This window comes from Montipora foliosa, chromosome 4, assembly GCF_036669935.1.
Source record: "Montipora foliosa isolate CH-2021 chromosome 4, ASM3666993v2, whole genome shotgun sequence".
Classification (NCBI taxonomy): domain Eukaryota; kingdom Metazoa; phylum Cnidaria; class Anthozoa; order Scleractinia; family Acroporidae; genus Montipora; species Montipora foliosa.
This window is the reverse complement of record NC_090872.1, coordinates 46,735,243-46,752,742: the sequence shown is the minus strand read 5'-3', so window position 1 is coordinate 46,752,742 and position 17,500 is coordinate 46,735,243. Positions and strand designations below refer to the sequence as shown.

At 42.4% G+C, this 17,500-nt stretch overlaps 1 protein-coding gene and 1 long non-coding RNA gene across 2 annotated transcripts in view; one reads left to right on the top strand and one right to left on the bottom strand.

Moving 5' to 3' along the window:
• The window catches only part of LOC138000880 (uncharacterized), a 32,658-nt gene extending 19,998 nt beyond the window's left edge, over positions 1-12,660 (top strand). The window contains exons 2-3 of the long non-coding RNA XR_011123206.1: positions 3,826-3,927; positions 12,556-12,660. This is a non-coding gene — a long non-coding RNA (uncharacterized lncRNA). The remainder of the gene's footprint in view (positions 1-3,825; positions 3,928-12,555) is intronic.
• Positions 1-17,500, bottom strand: part of LOC138000869 (contactin-4-like) — a 148,430-nt gene that overhangs the window by 86,699 nt on the left and 44,231 nt on the right. The window lies entirely within an intron of this gene.

Below are 17,500 nucleotides of genomic sequence, written 5' to 3'. Positions count from 1 at the left end.
ACTGTACTAGCTCATAAAACTTGCAAATGATTTGATATATAAGGCAATCAAATGGAAGCGATAAAACATTGCTGCGCAGGCTTCAAAAAGATTTTATACTAATTATATGTGGAACGTTTTATCATGGTGTAGTTGCTTGAGTGTAAGGCAACGTGTCTACGAATTTGAGGCTAGGCTATTCTCCTTTAAACCTAGTAAGCCATTTTCTTGGATACTCACATACCAATCTCGTTCTCAGGGACTCGATGGGCAAAACAGAGGCACGAGGAAAATTTTTGATTACCTGCAACTTATTCGTTTCCAGGTCACCCTCAAAACCATTCCCCATTCCACAGGGACAATTATGTGCTTAGACATTCGACGGTGGAATCGAATTCTCAAAAACGATAAAACAAAAAATGGAATTAAACACAAATAATAAATCCATGTAAATAAAGTTTCTAAACGTTTCTTTACATGGACCATTTTGATTAATGACCTGCGCTTCCTTTCATAAATTACTACTGACCATCATAGTTAGTAGTAACTACTAACTATGCTATTATGGAAGTCTGCCTGCATGGTTCACGCACAAAAACTAAGAGCCAAGCGATGCCTTTGAAAAGCAACTGTTAAACTCTGTTGTTCATTCAGGTGAAATTTCGCCTTAGAATAATTTTCCCAAGCATTTTCCGAGTCTATACTCCTGTAGTCTGTACATTTGCATACGTTGGATCCGAGGAGGCATTAGACGCCTTGAGGTAAACGTCCGATGGCACCACATCAGCATACACAGTGGGCTCATAAAGGGTTGGTTTCTCCGTCTTCACATCATTGTCTGCGTCGTCAAAGTCGGCAAGTTGTGCATACACTAAATCTCCTTTATTTGGCTGCCAAAATAACAAAAACGCAAATTTAATATACGTCGAACATGTAGTGATTCTGAAATCAACATTTTAAATAATGTTTATGGACGATCCTTTGACAGTGATATTGATAACCTGAATGGCTATGACAATAACACTACTGAATGCTAATGGATGTCACAAATGTAAGAGCGATATACAGGATGGTATTGAATTGACAAAAGCATTTACCGTTTACTGTAACGACATTGGTAAGAATGACACTTATTAAAACTGTTATGTCAATGGAAACGACAGTGGTTACGGTAGTGGTTGCTATGCTATGCCATTTGCTATAGCTATGGCAATGACAAATGGTGACAGCAGTGGCAATGAAAACGGTAATTGTAATGGCAATGGTAACGGCGCTAGCGATGGAAATGGCGGTGGCAATGCCAAACGTTATGGCAATAGCGATGGCAAATTGCGATGGCAATGGCTATGCCAGTGGCAGTAGTGGAATTAGTAATACCAATGCCAATGATGGTAGCAATGGCAATGGTGATAGTGACGTGTGTATCTTTACACTTATGTCCAGAAATGCACACAATAACAAAGTTGGCAAACTAACAAAATACCGCCAACAATTCTTATCGAATTGCCAAATGTATGAAAATTAGTTCCACACATGGTGGCTAGCCATGTTGGCGAATCTGGCGAACATGGCGATTTTGGCGAATTCTTGTCTAACTGCTAAATGTGTGTAAATTAGTTCCAAATTCACCGACTTGCCAAGGGGCCCCTTTTTCTTGCTCATTTGCATTGGCTTCTAAGTTTTCGGCGATTTTGAAAAAATTGCCATTTTCACCGCATACCTAACTTATTCCTTCTTTTTGAAATTGTTGGTGAAATTTTGTCATTTTTTGCCATTTTTGTTGTTGTTTGCATTTCTGGACATATCTCTATCTTTATACACACTCGAATGTAGTACTGGGAGTAATTTTAGCTGGATTAGGTGCGGAGAAAATTGCTGGCACCTAGTTGAAAATAGAACCCTGACTGTCTGGAGATGGTCAGTGCCAGTTGATATTTGAGGATAGCGACTTTTCGTTCCTTCACAGGAGAAATTATATGAATAACCTTCCGCTTCAAGTGTGTTGTACAAATCCTATAATGGGGAGCGAGGCAAAAGTGTACTAAACAGTCATTATTGTTTTCTCCACGGTTTGGCGATAATATACAGGATTTGCTGCAACTTGGTTGCAACTTTACTCAAGGTGGGGAATAGATCTTATCGATGCACGTACCTTTTTGTTTGCCTTGTTTACCACTGCGTACTCACATTCAACTTTTGTTGGGGATTCTTTTCTAAAGTCTGGCGCTCCAAGCAACCTGGCGGCGTCAACAGGTTGGACGGTTTTCTTATTGGCTTTCAGGTTGCTTCCTGCAATGAAATCAGGCATTCGCTTAAAATTATATACATTTGTATTCCTATGATAAAATATGTTTGAGAGATAAATGGGAACAAAAGAACTGACAACTCTCAAAGGAAAGGGAAATGCCAGCTTACATACTATTGCTTACATATTAGAATGATTTAAGCAATTATATCACTTAACTAAATCGGAATAAACAATATTAGAGAGATTCAGCATCGCGTTTAGGTAAAACGTCAAACAGGAAACGGCAGGCTGATTTTGCCATAAAGCGTGAAAATTCTCTTTTTCTAACTTGTCTCTCTCTTTTGAGAAGTTTCTTGATACCTGTAGCTAACAAAAAATGAGCTGGGCTGTGTCGGAAAGTCAGACGGGGACGTGGGGACAGGGGACATGGGGACATGGAGACAGAGGACTTTGGAACGTGGGGCCCCGGGGACGTGGGGACTCACGGACGTGGCGACGCATTTTTCAGAAATGGGAGAACATCCTAACGTAAATAGGAAGTTAAATTGCTTTTTACTACGGAGCCCTGTTTGACCTGTTAGTGCCACTTGCGCGTGCGTATACTTTTTTAAAAAAATTTCAGGCGAAGCTTTTTTACTTTAGGCGTGACTCTTGTTTTTGTATTTGTCAATGGCGCGACCTTTTCTATCTGGCGCGACTTGTAGTAGCCAAAACACGGGGCCCGGGTCGGGGTGTCTTTTTTTTTATTCTCCTGTCCTGTTATTTTCGAATGATAGGGATTTGCCCTTCCTTTATGGTGAAATCAGTACTTTATGGACTTTGTCTTTGCGAAGACCTCTCGAAATTTAGAGAATATCCGGCAAAATCTGAATTCCGAGTTCGTGTTGTTGTGTGTTTTGTTGTAAAATTGGATCGGATCAAAGGAATCCGCACCCTCCACATGAATGTCGATTCGTGATCATCAATTCATGACCATTTATGGCTTATGTCGCTAAACTGGTACCTCAAAAGAAACAGGTTTCATACCGTAACTTAAAGTCAGTCTCCGTAGATAATTTCTGTGCTGATCTTCAAAACTCCGAGCTACTAAAATCTGCTGATGCTCTGGACCTCAATGAGTTACTTTCCTGTTACAATCGGACACTTATGCTCCCTTGAAATGTCGTGTGGTCCCTTGTCGTCCTCGCATGCCTTGGTTTACTGCAGAAATTGGGCAAGCAAAGAGGAAACGTAGACAACTGAAACGGAAATCGCGGAAAACGAAGACTTACGAGAATCACCGATTGTATACTAGTCAATGTCGAGTTGTCAATGAAATGATTAAGCCTGCTAAAGAGATCTACTTCTCTTCTGTTATCGATGATAACAAGGGTGATCAACGCGTCTTGGTTACTTCTATTGACACTCTTTTATATCGTAAACCTGCATCTCGCTACCCCTCATGCACTTCTGACGAAATATTGGCAAATCGTTTTAATTCATTCTTTTTGGAGAAGATAAACACAATTCGTTCTAGTATAATTGGCAGCCCTGATGCTAACATTTCGTGGCCTCCCTTAGATGCGTCTTTTAGCAAGTGTGAATTGTTGTGTTTTCAGCCTGTTACACAAGATCAAGTGTCTAAAACAATCAAGTCTTCAACGATCAAGAGCTATGATTTAGATCCTATTCCAGCCGTTATGTTGAAGGAATGCTGGCCGGTGAGTCTTCCAGTCATTACAGATATTGTTAACCGTTCCTTAGATTGTGCTATCGTGCCTGAGATGTTGGAAATTGCGCAGATCTGGCTTTTGTCTGAAAAGTAATTGAAAAGGCAGTCTCTTATCAGCTCATTGAGTATGTTGATAGTAATGACCTCGGTGAACCGCTTCAATCGCGTATAAGTCATTGCATAACACCGAAACGGCTCCTCTGAAGGTTCAAGATGACATCCTAAACGCCATCCACCAACGCCGAACAGTTGCTCTGCTGCTGTTGGACTTGTCCGCAGCGTTTTACACAGTTGACCATAAGTTATTGCTTCATAGAATTTGTTTTCACTTTGGCATTAGAGGCAAGGCCCTTACTTAGTTTACCTCTCACCTTACTGGACGTTGTCAGTATGTTACTATCAGAGGCGCGGATTCTTCTTCTTGCAGCGTGATGCACGGTGTCTCTCAAGGCTCAGTACTCGGGCCGCTTTTATACCTTCTGTATACTGCCCCATTAGGGGACATTGTTCGGAAACATGGAATGATGTTCCATTTCTATGCCGACGATTCTTATATTTATTTTTCATTCGACTCCAATACTCCTGAACTGGTTACTGCTTCAAGGTTAGAAGCATGTGTGAGTGATTGGATGTCTTCTAACAAGTTAAATCTGAACTCTGACAAGACTGAACTACCAATCATAGCATCACAATTCTGCCCCAAGCCCCAACTATCGTCGCTAAATGTTTGTGGTGATCAGATCTGCCCCTCTGTTTCGGTTAGAAATGTCGCAAACTGAAGAGCCAGACCAAAACTAAGCCAGCCTATGTGACGCAGATTGGTCAAGAGGCAGAGTCACCAGAAGTACCTTCTAGTAAAGTCCCCACCGTGAAGAAGGATCCTAACCTACCAAACCGGGCAAAAACAGAACTTCAAGAACTCAAGGCTGAGATGGAAGCATTGAAGACGGAGGTTAAAAGTAGATCAGAAGCGAACGCCCAACCAGTCCGACAGGGAGGAAACAGTTGGAGTTATGGAAGGGGTTGGGAAAGACGGGAAGCAAGACCCCGACCATCCAAATGCCATCCCTGCTTTGAGAAAGGGGAAGAACGGTGTAACCACTGTTTAAATGTGGGAGCGATAGCCACTATGCCATTGGTTGCCGACAGGGTCAGTCACCAGGACAGAGATCGCTAAACGAGAGGCGGCTACTTGTGCGGGACCAGAAGTAACCGAGCCCCCACATGTGTAATGTAACTGCTGCGCCAAAACCGAAACACAAGTCCCTTATCAACGCTGTTCTCAGTGCCAGGCAGTGTGGTATTGCTCTAAAAGATGCCAGAAAGAACAGTGGTCCGCCCATAAGACGATTTGTCAAGCAATTAAGGAGCTGTCACAAAGAGAGAATCTAGTAATCCTTGAAACCGGATTTATCAGTCACCTGACACCCACACAGCATGCAAAAGTTGTCAATCTAGTTGGAAGAAAATGTACAGTTAAGTGTTTACTTAATGACAATGAAGTTACTGCCTTATGGGACACTGGTGCCCAGGTCTCGATAATGACAAGAGGCATGCTGGAGGAAAAACTTCCAGGAACAGTGGTGAGGGATATATCAGAACTGATCAGTGTAGGACTTGACCTAACCGCAGCTAATGGAACCAAGATTCCTTTCATTGGATGGGCTGACGTGAGGATGCGACTTCCTTCATCGGCGGAGGAGGTGCGAGACGTGCATGTTCCATTTCTGATTACAGTTGATCGGCTAGAAATGCCAATATTGGGCTACAATGTAATTGAAGAATTAGTAAAGATGTCTACTCAAGAAGGAGAGTCTACATCAGGATTCAACATTTTAATTGCTTTCAAAAAAGGATTCGCAGATAGTGATGAGAGGCAGCTGGAAACTTTGCTTAACTTGTTTTAAACCCCAAGTGATGATTACCTTTGCACTGTCCGAACATCAAAGAGAGACATTATCATCCCGAGGGGCCAGATTGTTAATGTTTCATGCAGGGCAAATACTGGGCCTGTGTCAGCAACGATACCAGTTCTGTTCGAACCTGATGAAATTGCTCAATGGCCAACCGGTCTCCAGATTTATGAAACGCTAAAGACTGTTAAGAAGGGATCTGTGTCACGAATTGATATTGAAGTCCATAATACAAGTCAACATGACATTACACTTCCCAACCGCACCCCACTGGGAAGATTGCAGTTAGTTAAGTCTGCTACACCCATGGAAGCCCGATTAGCCAAAGAGAAGGGGCCCGAAACTTGTCGTAAAGACGACTCATGTACCCCTACTGGAGTAGACGATGAAGGACTTTGCAAGGAACCAAATAATGCTGTGCCTGAGGTTGACATCACTGGTCTGACAACGGAACAAAAGGAAGTAGTACAACGGATGTTGAAAGAAGAAGCCGCCTCATTCGCAACAAATGAAGATGATATAGGGTGCATGGAAGGTCTTCAGATGGATATTGAATTGTCAGACAGTATACCCGTTCAGCGGAATTACGTGTCAATCCCAAGGCCCCTTTATCAAGAAGTGAAGAGCTACATCGAAGACCTAATGAACAAACGGTTCATCACCAAATCACGATCATCTTATTCGTCGCCAGTAGTGTGTGTTAGGAAGAAGGATGGCACTCTTCGACTGTGTGTGGACTATCGCGAATTAAACCGTCGTACCGTTCCTGACAGACACCCCATTCCAAGAATACAAGAAACCCTGGATAGCTTAGGTGGTAATTCGTGGTTTAGCGTCCTAGATCAGGGCAAGGCTTACCATCAGGGCTTCATAGCACCAAAAAGCCGACCATACACCGCGTTCATCACCCCGTGGGGTTTATATGAATGGGTTCGTATACCCTTCGGGTTGACAAATGCGCCCGCAAATCTTCAACGATACATGGAAAATTGCCTTGGCGAATTGACGGATGAAATAGCCATTCCCTATTTAGATGATGTCATCGTTTTTAGCCAGTCCTTCGAGGAACACGTGGAACACTGCGAAAAGTACTCAAGCGCCTCCGGCAGCAAGGTATCAAACTCAAGCCGTCCAAATGTAAACTGTTTCGAAGAGAAGTTTGTTTCCTTGGACGTATTGTTTCGAAAGATGGATATAGAGTGGATCCCAGCGGAATAACTGCTGGGACTACCCTTGCAGAAAAGAAACCAAGGACTGTCGGGTAAGTGAGACAGTTAGTTGGATTTCTGAGTTACTATCGTCGTTATATTCCCAATTTTGCCTGTCTCGCCAAGCCCTTGTATGGACTGTTAAACACACCAAAGCCTGAAAGTACATCCAAGCATACTGTGAGGAGGGCCTCCGACAAAAGGAATGGCCAGTTACCATCTGCAACACCAATTACGTGGACAAAAACCCATCAACAGTCATTGAGAGAACTCATTGGATATCTGACTAATCCACCGATTATGGCCTATCCAGATTATGAAAAACCATTTATTGTTCACACGGATGCATGTAATGATGGCCTTGGTGCGGTCCTCTATCAGCGACAGGATGGGAAAACCAGAGTCATCGCATATGCGTCCCGCACTCTTACACCCGCAGAGAAGAACTATAACCTTCATGTCGGAAAACTCGAATTTCTGGCCTTGAAATGGGCAGTGTCGGACCAATTCCGGGATTATCTATATTATGCACCCGAATTCACAGTGTATACCGATAACAATCCGCTGACATAGATACTGACTTCTGCAAAGCTGAATGCGACCAGCTTACGCTGGGTTCGCGAACTAGCAGATTTCAGGTTCCAAGTGAAATACCGTCCAGGCAAGTCCAATAGTGATGCTGACACGCCGTCACGAATGCCTCTGAACATTGAAGATTACATGGCCACGTGCAGTGGAAGAAGCAGCTTAGAGGTCGTACAGGCAACTATCTGTTCCGTACAGTTTCAAAGTCGAGGTGACTTTCCGTGGCTAACAGCTTTAACTGATTCGATTACAGCCCTAGACGATGACAACATTATTACAACAGACCAGCAAATTGACCTTAAGCAAGCGCAAGAATTAGATCCAGTGAATGGCAGGGTTATGCACTTCATACAGTCAGGGAAGAGACCTTCAGTCAGAGAAAGTAAAGCTGAATCCAGGGACGTACAGCGGCTGCTGTTCGAGTGGAATAAACTGATTCTAGGAAACGACAATGTATTGTACCGTAAAACAAGCACAAACGAACAGGTTGTATTAACCCGGAAACTTCGTAGGATTATTCTTAAAGAACTCCATGAGGACATGGGCCACTTGGGTGCTGAAAGAGTGTTTGATTTGACAAAAGCAAGATTTTACTGGCCACACATGAAAAACGATATCACACACTTTGTTACCAAAGTATGCAGATGCATCAAACAAAAACCACCTGTGATCAAGCAGCGAGAGCCACTTAACCCAATTGTCACCACAGCGCCCTTTCAAATGGTCTCACTGGATTTCCTCCATGTTGAAGCAAGCGCAGGAGGCTATCAGTACATCTTGGTAGTGATGGATCACTTCACCCGGTATGCTCAAGTTTACGCAACCAAAGATAAGTCTGCAAAGACTGCAGCAGAGAGGGTATACAACGATTTCATCTTCCGTTTTGGAGTCCCTGAAACAATCCACTATGATCAAGGCGGTGAATTTGAGAACAAACTGTTTTACAATCTGGATAAACTTCTTGGAACTTGTCATTCAAGAACTACGCCGTACCACCCCCAGGGGAATGATCAGGTTGAACGCTTCAACAGGACATTACTTTCAATGCTCCGGACTCTGCCAGAAAAGCACAAGTCAAGGTGGCGTGATCACCTGAACAAAGTGGTACATGCATATAATTGCACGAAGAATGACTCGACGGGTTACGCCCCATTTTTCCTTCTATTTGGCAGACCCCCGCGTCTCCCTGTTGACCTGATGTTTAACCTTAAACCACCCACTGGATTCAGTTCCTACCCAGAATATGTTAGAAAGTGGCGAAATGCTATGTCAGAAGCTTACAAGAAAGCTTCAGAAACTGCCCAGTGGAATGCTCAGCGGGGAAAGAAACAGTATGACAAGAAGGTACGACACATCGTGCTTATGCCTGGAGACAGAGTGCTTGTTCGAAACCTGAGTGAGCGAGGCGGACCAGGAAAACTGAGGTCATACTGGGAAAACGAGGTGCACATAGTTGTGGAGCAAAAGGGCAATGGCATGCCAGTCTACGAAGTCCGACCAGAATCGGGAGCCAAGCCATCCAGAGTACTACACCGCAACTTACTGCTACCATGTACTTACTTACCTGTGGGCGATCCAATCTACCAGTTTCTCAAACCTCCCGAAGTGGTCGTAGACAACGTAAGCGGATGCATGTGCTAAAGGACAAGCAGTTTGCCCAAGACTCGTTCACGGCTAGCCAAGACGAAGACAACAGCAATGAAGATATCCCATCACTTGTACCAAGTCAACTGCAACCGTGTGTCCGGCCCGGTAATAGTGCGTGCCCTTCCGAAGAATTGCGGGTCAACCAAGACTCTCCAGTTATTGGCAACAACTATCACTGTGAACAGGAGGATGTCTCAGAGCCACCTAATGATGATGCACCAACCGAGAGTGTCCATGTGACGTTTGAGGCAGCCAACGAGTCAGAGCAATCCAGCGTCCTGAAAACCAATGAGTCTGAGGAACGACGTCCACAAAGGCTTCGGAGAGGCCCTGTCCGTCTGACATACGATGTTCCAGGCCAGCCCGTGTACTAACCTGCTGTAACTACTAACATACATTCTGTTTCAGGATCAACATACCCAGCTCCTGTATCATTCGGGTTGACACCTCCATATCCACCGTCATGTCATTGGCCGCAGTATGGACTACCGATCCAACCCATGTATTATTTCTGCGCTTAAATACACCTTCACGAGGTGCGCACCAGGAATACAAGGATATGACTAATATGTTTGTTTTAAACTTACAAAAAAAAAAAAAAAAATTGACCAACATGTTTTATATTAACAAACGAGCACTAGGTAGGCTCTTAAGGATCTATTCTTTCAAAACCAAGAGGCAATAACCGTTACCGCAGAGTAAAAACATTGAAATTAGTCGCATAAAGGACACTGTGGACCTGCGCAACCCACAGATGCCGACCTACGTATGCCAGTCAAGTGTAACAATCAGCATGTTGTAAACAGAGGTTCAAATGTTGATGACTACGTTTTTTTTAAGGGGGGAGAGTGTGATAGTTAGCTCCCAGACCCCAAACGGGTGTAATTCCCCCATAGGCCCTTGTGGTCAGAAAATAAAACAAAAAGCACATGGTTAAAATGTTTGTAGATTTGATTGTTTTGCTCGCCGCTTCGCGAAGGTAAAGCCGGCTCTTCTAAGCTCTATCGAGGTCGAGAGTTACAGTACCAGCTTGCAGATGACAACCTATTTTTTCGACCGCATCAGCAAACCGCTTGAAAAAGCTTGGCTAAAGACGACAAGCATTTTTCGTTTTGGCGACTTCAACTGCGATTCTTCTACTCAAGTGACCCATGATAATTCGCATGCTCACCATCCAAACACAAAGAACTACGGTCAATTTTCGAGGCATTTAATATGCAAAACGTGGTACGAGATTCTACACGATCAACAAAGATGTCATCATCACCTTATCTGGAGTATTCCTACTGAGCATGTCAGACCATGATTTTATTTATGCTACTATACGGCTCAAAAATAAGAGACCTCCACCCAAGTTTATTAAAACAAGAATCTTAAGCAAAATGGATGAGGAAAAATTCAAAGATCATACAAAAAATGCTCCATTTTACGTCGCTTCCATTTTTGGTGAACCTGACGGCCACCTATGTTTCTGGGAACGTTTGTTTCTCTATGAGCACGCCCCCTGTGAAGGAGATAGAAGCCAGAAGTTTTTCCCCTCCATGGATAACGCGGGATATTCGACACAAAATGAACTGTCGATACAAGCTCTTCAAAGCAGCGATCGCTAGTAAATGTCCAGAGAAGTGGTCCGAGTACATACGTGCCCGTAATGAGGTTGCATCAGATCCAAGAAAATCGAAGTCAGCGTACTTCTCCACCATTTTTAGCGAAGTCAAGACAACAAGCGCGTACTAGAATCTCCTAGAGGGCTAAAAGGCATAGGTCCGCTAAAACAGAGGATGGAACCCTGAAGCTCAATGACATATGAATAGCGAATTTTATGAACTCGTATTTTGCAATAATAGGTGCGAATTTATCTAATAGTCTGCCAAGTTTGTCCAGAAAAAGAAGATGGATTAGCGGCACCGCTTACCGGGGTTATAGAAACTAATACCGCGGTAGCGAATAAGATCAAAGCGCTAAAAACAAAGAAATCCACTGGCCCTGACAAGATGCAGCCGAAGTTATTGAGGCAAACAAGAGATGGAATAATTCCATCAGTGGTCATCCTATTCCAATTCACTATAACGAGCAAAACAGTATTTTACCAACTGGAAAACAGCAAGGCTCACTCCTGTGTTCAAGAAAGACGATGAAACGGAACGTGACAACTACAGACCAATTTCGTTCTTCAGTATTCCAAGCAAGATTTTAGAATCCGTGGTAAATGATAAGATCACACGTCACGTTTATACAGAGAATAATCTGGTAACGGCTAATAAATGAGCATACCGGCCTCGACATCCGACGGAACTACTATTACCACACTTCACAAAACAAGGAGAACTGCACTTGACTCGGGTTCTGACGATATCTTATTAAGGAAATTTAAGGGAGGCTTTGATATAGCAGGCCCACTTCTGCATTTGATTGAAAACTATCTAAAGGGAAGGAGGCAATTCACTGTCGTAAGTCGGACATGCTACCGAGTGCGGACTCGGCGGTACCGGTGGCACCGCTCGGAGGGGATCTGGATTAATTTTTCGGGTGGCGCCTTAATAACAGACCTCATTCAAGCAAAAGCGAGGCCATGCTACGTTTGTACCATGTGCCTAATTACCTTCGTTACCGCTACGCGTACTAATGGCCTGCCACACCAATATATATGGAAAATACGAAACATTCCATAAACATAATCCTCCGATACCTACTCACTTCCTCAAAGATTTGTTGAGCCTTATCTTGAAAGAAAATTCTTTCTTGTTTAATGGGAAAAACTACTTTCAAACGCACGAGACCGCAGTATCCTTTGCCAGCATTTTCATGGCTGCGGTTGAAACAGATATCATCCATACAAGCCACTTCTTTAGAAAAGATACGTCGACGCCATCTTTACTCTATTGAGCATAACCAAAAAAGAAATAAACAACTTCACAGAGCTAGCAAATAGCTATTATTATTATACTATTATTATATAAAATTCACGTTCAGATTCAGATCTTTGATACCTGTCACGCTATAAAAGGACACTCTATTCTTGGTGTGCGCACGCACTTTAAACCGACAGAAACTTTCCAGTTCACGCACATTCTCGTCCCCACAGCCCTCCGTTTCTTTTGGTCACACGTTCGGCGAAACGAAAGGCTCTGGTCGCACCTAAAAAATCCAATATTTTTATTGGCTGATCAAAATTGTATGAACAGAACATAAAATTACAAGAACTACTCAGCACATTCGTGTTATTGTAATCACTTTGTGTCTATTTCAACCTTTTTTTTATAGGACAAGGGTGTGGTAGTTCCTCAAGAATGACATTGGGCGGAACGGCGTTTAATTAAAGGGAGAAAGTGAAAATTTATCCTCAAGTGCTGACATCCTTGATAAAACCTCAAATTTGGCTATTTCAAGTTGTTGTTTTGCAGATGAAGACTAAGAAATGGACATAAATGAAACACGCTCGTGCAGGGCGTGGTATGCTGTTGTTTTTGTCCACTAAAAAATACAGATATTTGATGTTCTCGTTGCCGTCGCCGTTGTCGTTGCTTAAGTTCCTTATTGCATCGCCTGCAACGAGGTCCTATTCTCAACCGTAACCATCCTGTTTTGTTGTTTGGTAACCGACAACCGCAATCGAAGCCTTTTAAACGCTTCTTCGAAATGATCCATTGAAGCTTCCATTATATCGATATGATCTCCCTTCTCACTCATGATTATTGAAACTTGAAAGAAGTGCGCATACCCTGCCGGATGTCCGAGATTTAAGGACATCCGGTATTGGCTGCGACCAGAGCCTTTCGTTTCGCCGACCACGTGACCGAAATAAACGGAGGGCTCTGGGGACGAGAATGGCTCACGCACTTTACCTCCTGTCATCCTCTAGGGTCAGGAAAGGCTTCATCAAAGGCTAAACCCTAGGAGTTCTCAGAACTAACACTTCTCCTAAAACCAAAATTTGAAGAAAAAACAACGCCCAATTCAAACAAAGAATACACCACAGGGGTTATCCAGATAACCTTTTCAACATGCCGTCATCTGAAGTCAGTTTTAAGCCACTGTTATAGGTTGACACTTTTAGCTGAAACTTGTGCGCAACGGCGCTGCGAAACAAGTTTCAGCAGGCGTTGCGCCTGGTAACATGGTCGGTTTCGTGAAACGTTTTGAACTTCCATTGCGAGGTACATTTACATTTACATGTATTGGGTTGGTAAGAACCGTTCGGTTATCACACCAGGTAAGTCTCACGAAGTGGTGTTACATGGTGAAACTCTTGTTTTTATCACCACTGCGATCGTTGCAGATGTAGAAAGTGGTTCTACTTTTCGTGAAACTTGTCTCGCGGTCTCAACGGGAGTTCGCGAAAACCGACCATGTTGCACGGTGCAACGCCTGGTGAACTTGTTTCGCAGCGCCGTTTCACGCAGGTTTAAGCTAAAAGGTTCAACGTGTAACAGCGACTTTGAAAGAAATGTCGCATCTGAAAACAAACAAAAAAGCGCGCAAAGAGATTTTGCCATTTATTACAGAATATCACCCATCATGCAGTGCCTAATCTCAAATTTTTCGATTTTAAACAACAACTTGCATCTTAAACAAAACCATTCCTTGCTGGAAAATCTAGAGAAGGGAGATCTTTGAAAGATATTAGAGCGAAAGTCTGAGGGTCTTTCAATTTTCTATTTTCTAAGTCAGTTCTGTCGCTAACCGGTTTTATCCGAGACCAGGAGTTAAAGGACTTGCACAGAAATGTATTTTTGTGATATATTAATTAAAACGATCATTTTTAACAACATAACGACCCTATTTAAGTCAAGCCTTTAGTTCTTCTGAGTCATTTGACGGCTGATATTGGCTTGCTCCGTTTGATGGTTGATTCCCTGCTAGCAGAGGTCTCTCACGAAGAGGCAAAATGAGAGAATGCCTCCTCGTGAGAGACCTCTGCTAGCAGGGAAGACGGTTGACGGTAAATTATTTGCGTTTTTGGCGGTTGACGATTGAATTTTTGGCCATTTGATGGTTAACGGTTAATCCCATTGACACCCTCTATTTTGCACCGAGAGGTTTTCTCCAGGTACTCCGGTTTCTCCTCTTCTCAAATACCAACAATTGACTTGATTTTTGCTAATTGTTAATTTCAGTTTACGGTGTCACCAATTAGTGCTCCAGCGCTAGATAGAACGACTAGACACTTAAATAAAGTTTCTAAAAGTTCCTACTACAAATGTGCAATTTTATTTGTATCCATAAAGCGTACCACGAACGACTAACAGACCCTGTACCTGAACACATCATATCGAAATGCACTGTAGGTTATGCGTCACGAGTGCCAGACTCACTATCCATCCCGCGTTTCAACACCCGCTATATGAAAGACTCAAAAGCGCACAGGGGTGTTCTGCTATGGAATTACTTGACAGACAAACACCGTGAATTAGTTAATTTCACTTGATGTGGGAGTCTCAAGCGGAAACTGAGATTATTAGACAAGTTTCAGAATTTTTCTTTTAAAGTCACATTTGCTTCTACGAGAAGAGTTTGTTTAAAATACTTTAACCTTATTTATATTAAATGTATATATCTTAGGTTTTAGACAAGTTGTGAATTCTCTTAAGTCCACTAGTATATTAAATCCTTAGATAAACGACCACACAAGCTTTTAGCTTTGAATATCATCGTTTTGAAATAAAGGATTTGATGATTGATTGATTAGTAAGCATTGAAGTTGATTGTGAAATCTTAATTTGTTGTCTGGCAAACAAATGGTTGCGATCGCAATACGGAGTTACCACCAGTGTTAAATCAACTTCTATCGTTCAGTGCTCCACTAGGGATTCAAAACACCAGAGAGTTGACACTAGAGTAGTGTCAACACTAGTGTTACACTGAGTTTCTCTCAAGTGTGACCGCAATCATAATGTTAATTCTTTAATGGAAGGAAACCACTTTGGGTCAGTTTGAAACTTTATTTTCAATTCATTATTTTGTAAATGCACAACAGTACAACTAAAGGCTGGTTCACATCCGAATTGTTGTTGTGAACTGGGAAAACATAAGAATGTCAAGAATTATGTTTTAATTTTTGCTTCTTGTGCCATTGTAAATTACCGGCAACTGGTGTACTTTACTTGAAATTCAGACTATCCTACAGCAAAGGTGTGTTGTGTTTAGTGTTTGCGAATAAGTTTAATTCTAATTTAATCTGTACACAAACCAAAGCAAATAAATGAATTGAAGTGGTCGATCTCTATTCAGTATTCCAAAGAAATCATGGTTTAACCTTAATATCCTGACCTTCCTCGAGGACCTTTCGTAAAAGTAAGCTCTGATCGCTGTTGAGCTGAGTGTTGCCATTGGCAAACGTAAGCCGTGTTCACATTAGGCCTCGATTATGATCGAATTATAATCGAATTAAATATAAAATGGGTTCACATCAACTAATTGCAGTCCCTGACTCTATCATCCAGTGGCATCAATCAGTACAAAGCACCATTAAGACGCGGATTTCTTCGAACAGGAGAACAAGGGGTTCAGAAGATTTATTAGGGAGCGAATTTTTCTAACCTAATAGATTGCATTTCGGCTTGCTCAACTTCTCCAGATTTGCATATCAGAGTCAACACAAGATCTTGCGTTGACTTACAACGAAATGGCTTATCTGTCAACCCACCCTTGCATTCTAGAATCCAGTGGCATCAATCAGTACAATGCACCATTAACACGCGGATTTCTTCGAACAAGAGAACAAGGGGTTTCAGAAGATTTGTTAGGGATCGAAACTCTTTTTTACCACAATTGCTGGTAATCTCACAATCTGATTGGCTAATTTGCCGTTGTCGATAAGAGTCTAGACAACGCTGCTCGCGTCATGCGTGCGTCAATTTGTCACGCAATGTAATAGCCAATCAGGAACGCTCATTTTGGGAAATAAACCAATCATATTTCGAGAAAGTTATAGACAACGCTTGCTCTTTCTTTGAGTTATGATTTTGGTCACGCTCTGAAATAAACACGTTCTTTGGCGTTGAATATTGTGGTAAATTAACAAATCGAAAGTGGTTCAGCGTTGTCTGTACTCTTATCGACAACGATATTCGTTATCACAGTGGTCAAAATGTTGTGGACTCACGAGGCGTAGCTGAGTGAGTCTACAGCAAATTTTGACCACTGTGATGACGAAGTTATGTGTGTCCTTGGGCTCGTCTGATGATCGTCCTGCCGTTCTATCTAAGTTTGAAGCTTGTGTGAAGGACATTCTCATCTGGTGCACCTCTAAGGGTTTGGCATGCAACCCCGACAAGACGGAAGTAATTCATCTATGCTCTTGTTTCCATAGCATTACTCTTCCTGGTATTGATGTTGGTGGTTATACTATATCGCCAACACTAGCCGCCCGAGATCTCGGAGTGCTTGTTGACTCTCTGACGTTCTCTAAACATGTTAACAGGTCCGCATTCTTTTCCATTAGTAACATTTGTGGGATTAGGAAATATTTAGATCGTGATAATTGTGAAAGACTTGTGCACGCGTTCATTTCATCGAAACTTGATTCCTGTAATAGTTTACTAACAGGTCTCCCAGATAAGGAAATTTCAAAGCTCCAGCGCGTGCAGAATGCTGCAGCGAGGCTTATTGTTGGTGCTGCAAAGAATGAACTTATGTAACCCGTATTACAGCAACTACACTGGTTGCCTGTAAAGTTCAGAATTGACTTTAAGATTTTGATGCTAACTTATAAAGCTCTTAACAATCAAGTTCCCGATTACATTTCTGAACTATTTAAAATTAAAGGCTCATGTGTCTGGTAAACTTTCACCGCTCTCCAAATTTTACCAGTGATTTCTTCACTCCAACTAAGCATGGTGGCTTGCTATAACTGGATAAAAGAGTGTTATTAATAACAATTTAAAATTGTAAACATAACGAAATTTTTATCTGTTGCGATCTAAACCTTTGTTGCTCCTTTTCTTTAAAGCGATAACTGAACCAACAACTAAGGCGGTAACAACGAATCCAAAAACCCGGCTAACAACAACAGCAGAGTCACAAGATGTTGGAACCGCGGCCACCAAAAGACGTCTTGCAATAACAGATTTAAAATTCACTAAAACTCATTCGAACACTGTTTCCTCAACAGTATCCCATTTGTCATTTCCATGGAAATTTGCAAAGCACAGGATTACCATCGTATTCAACCCTACAAAGGACACGAAGGGTATGTGACAAACCGAGC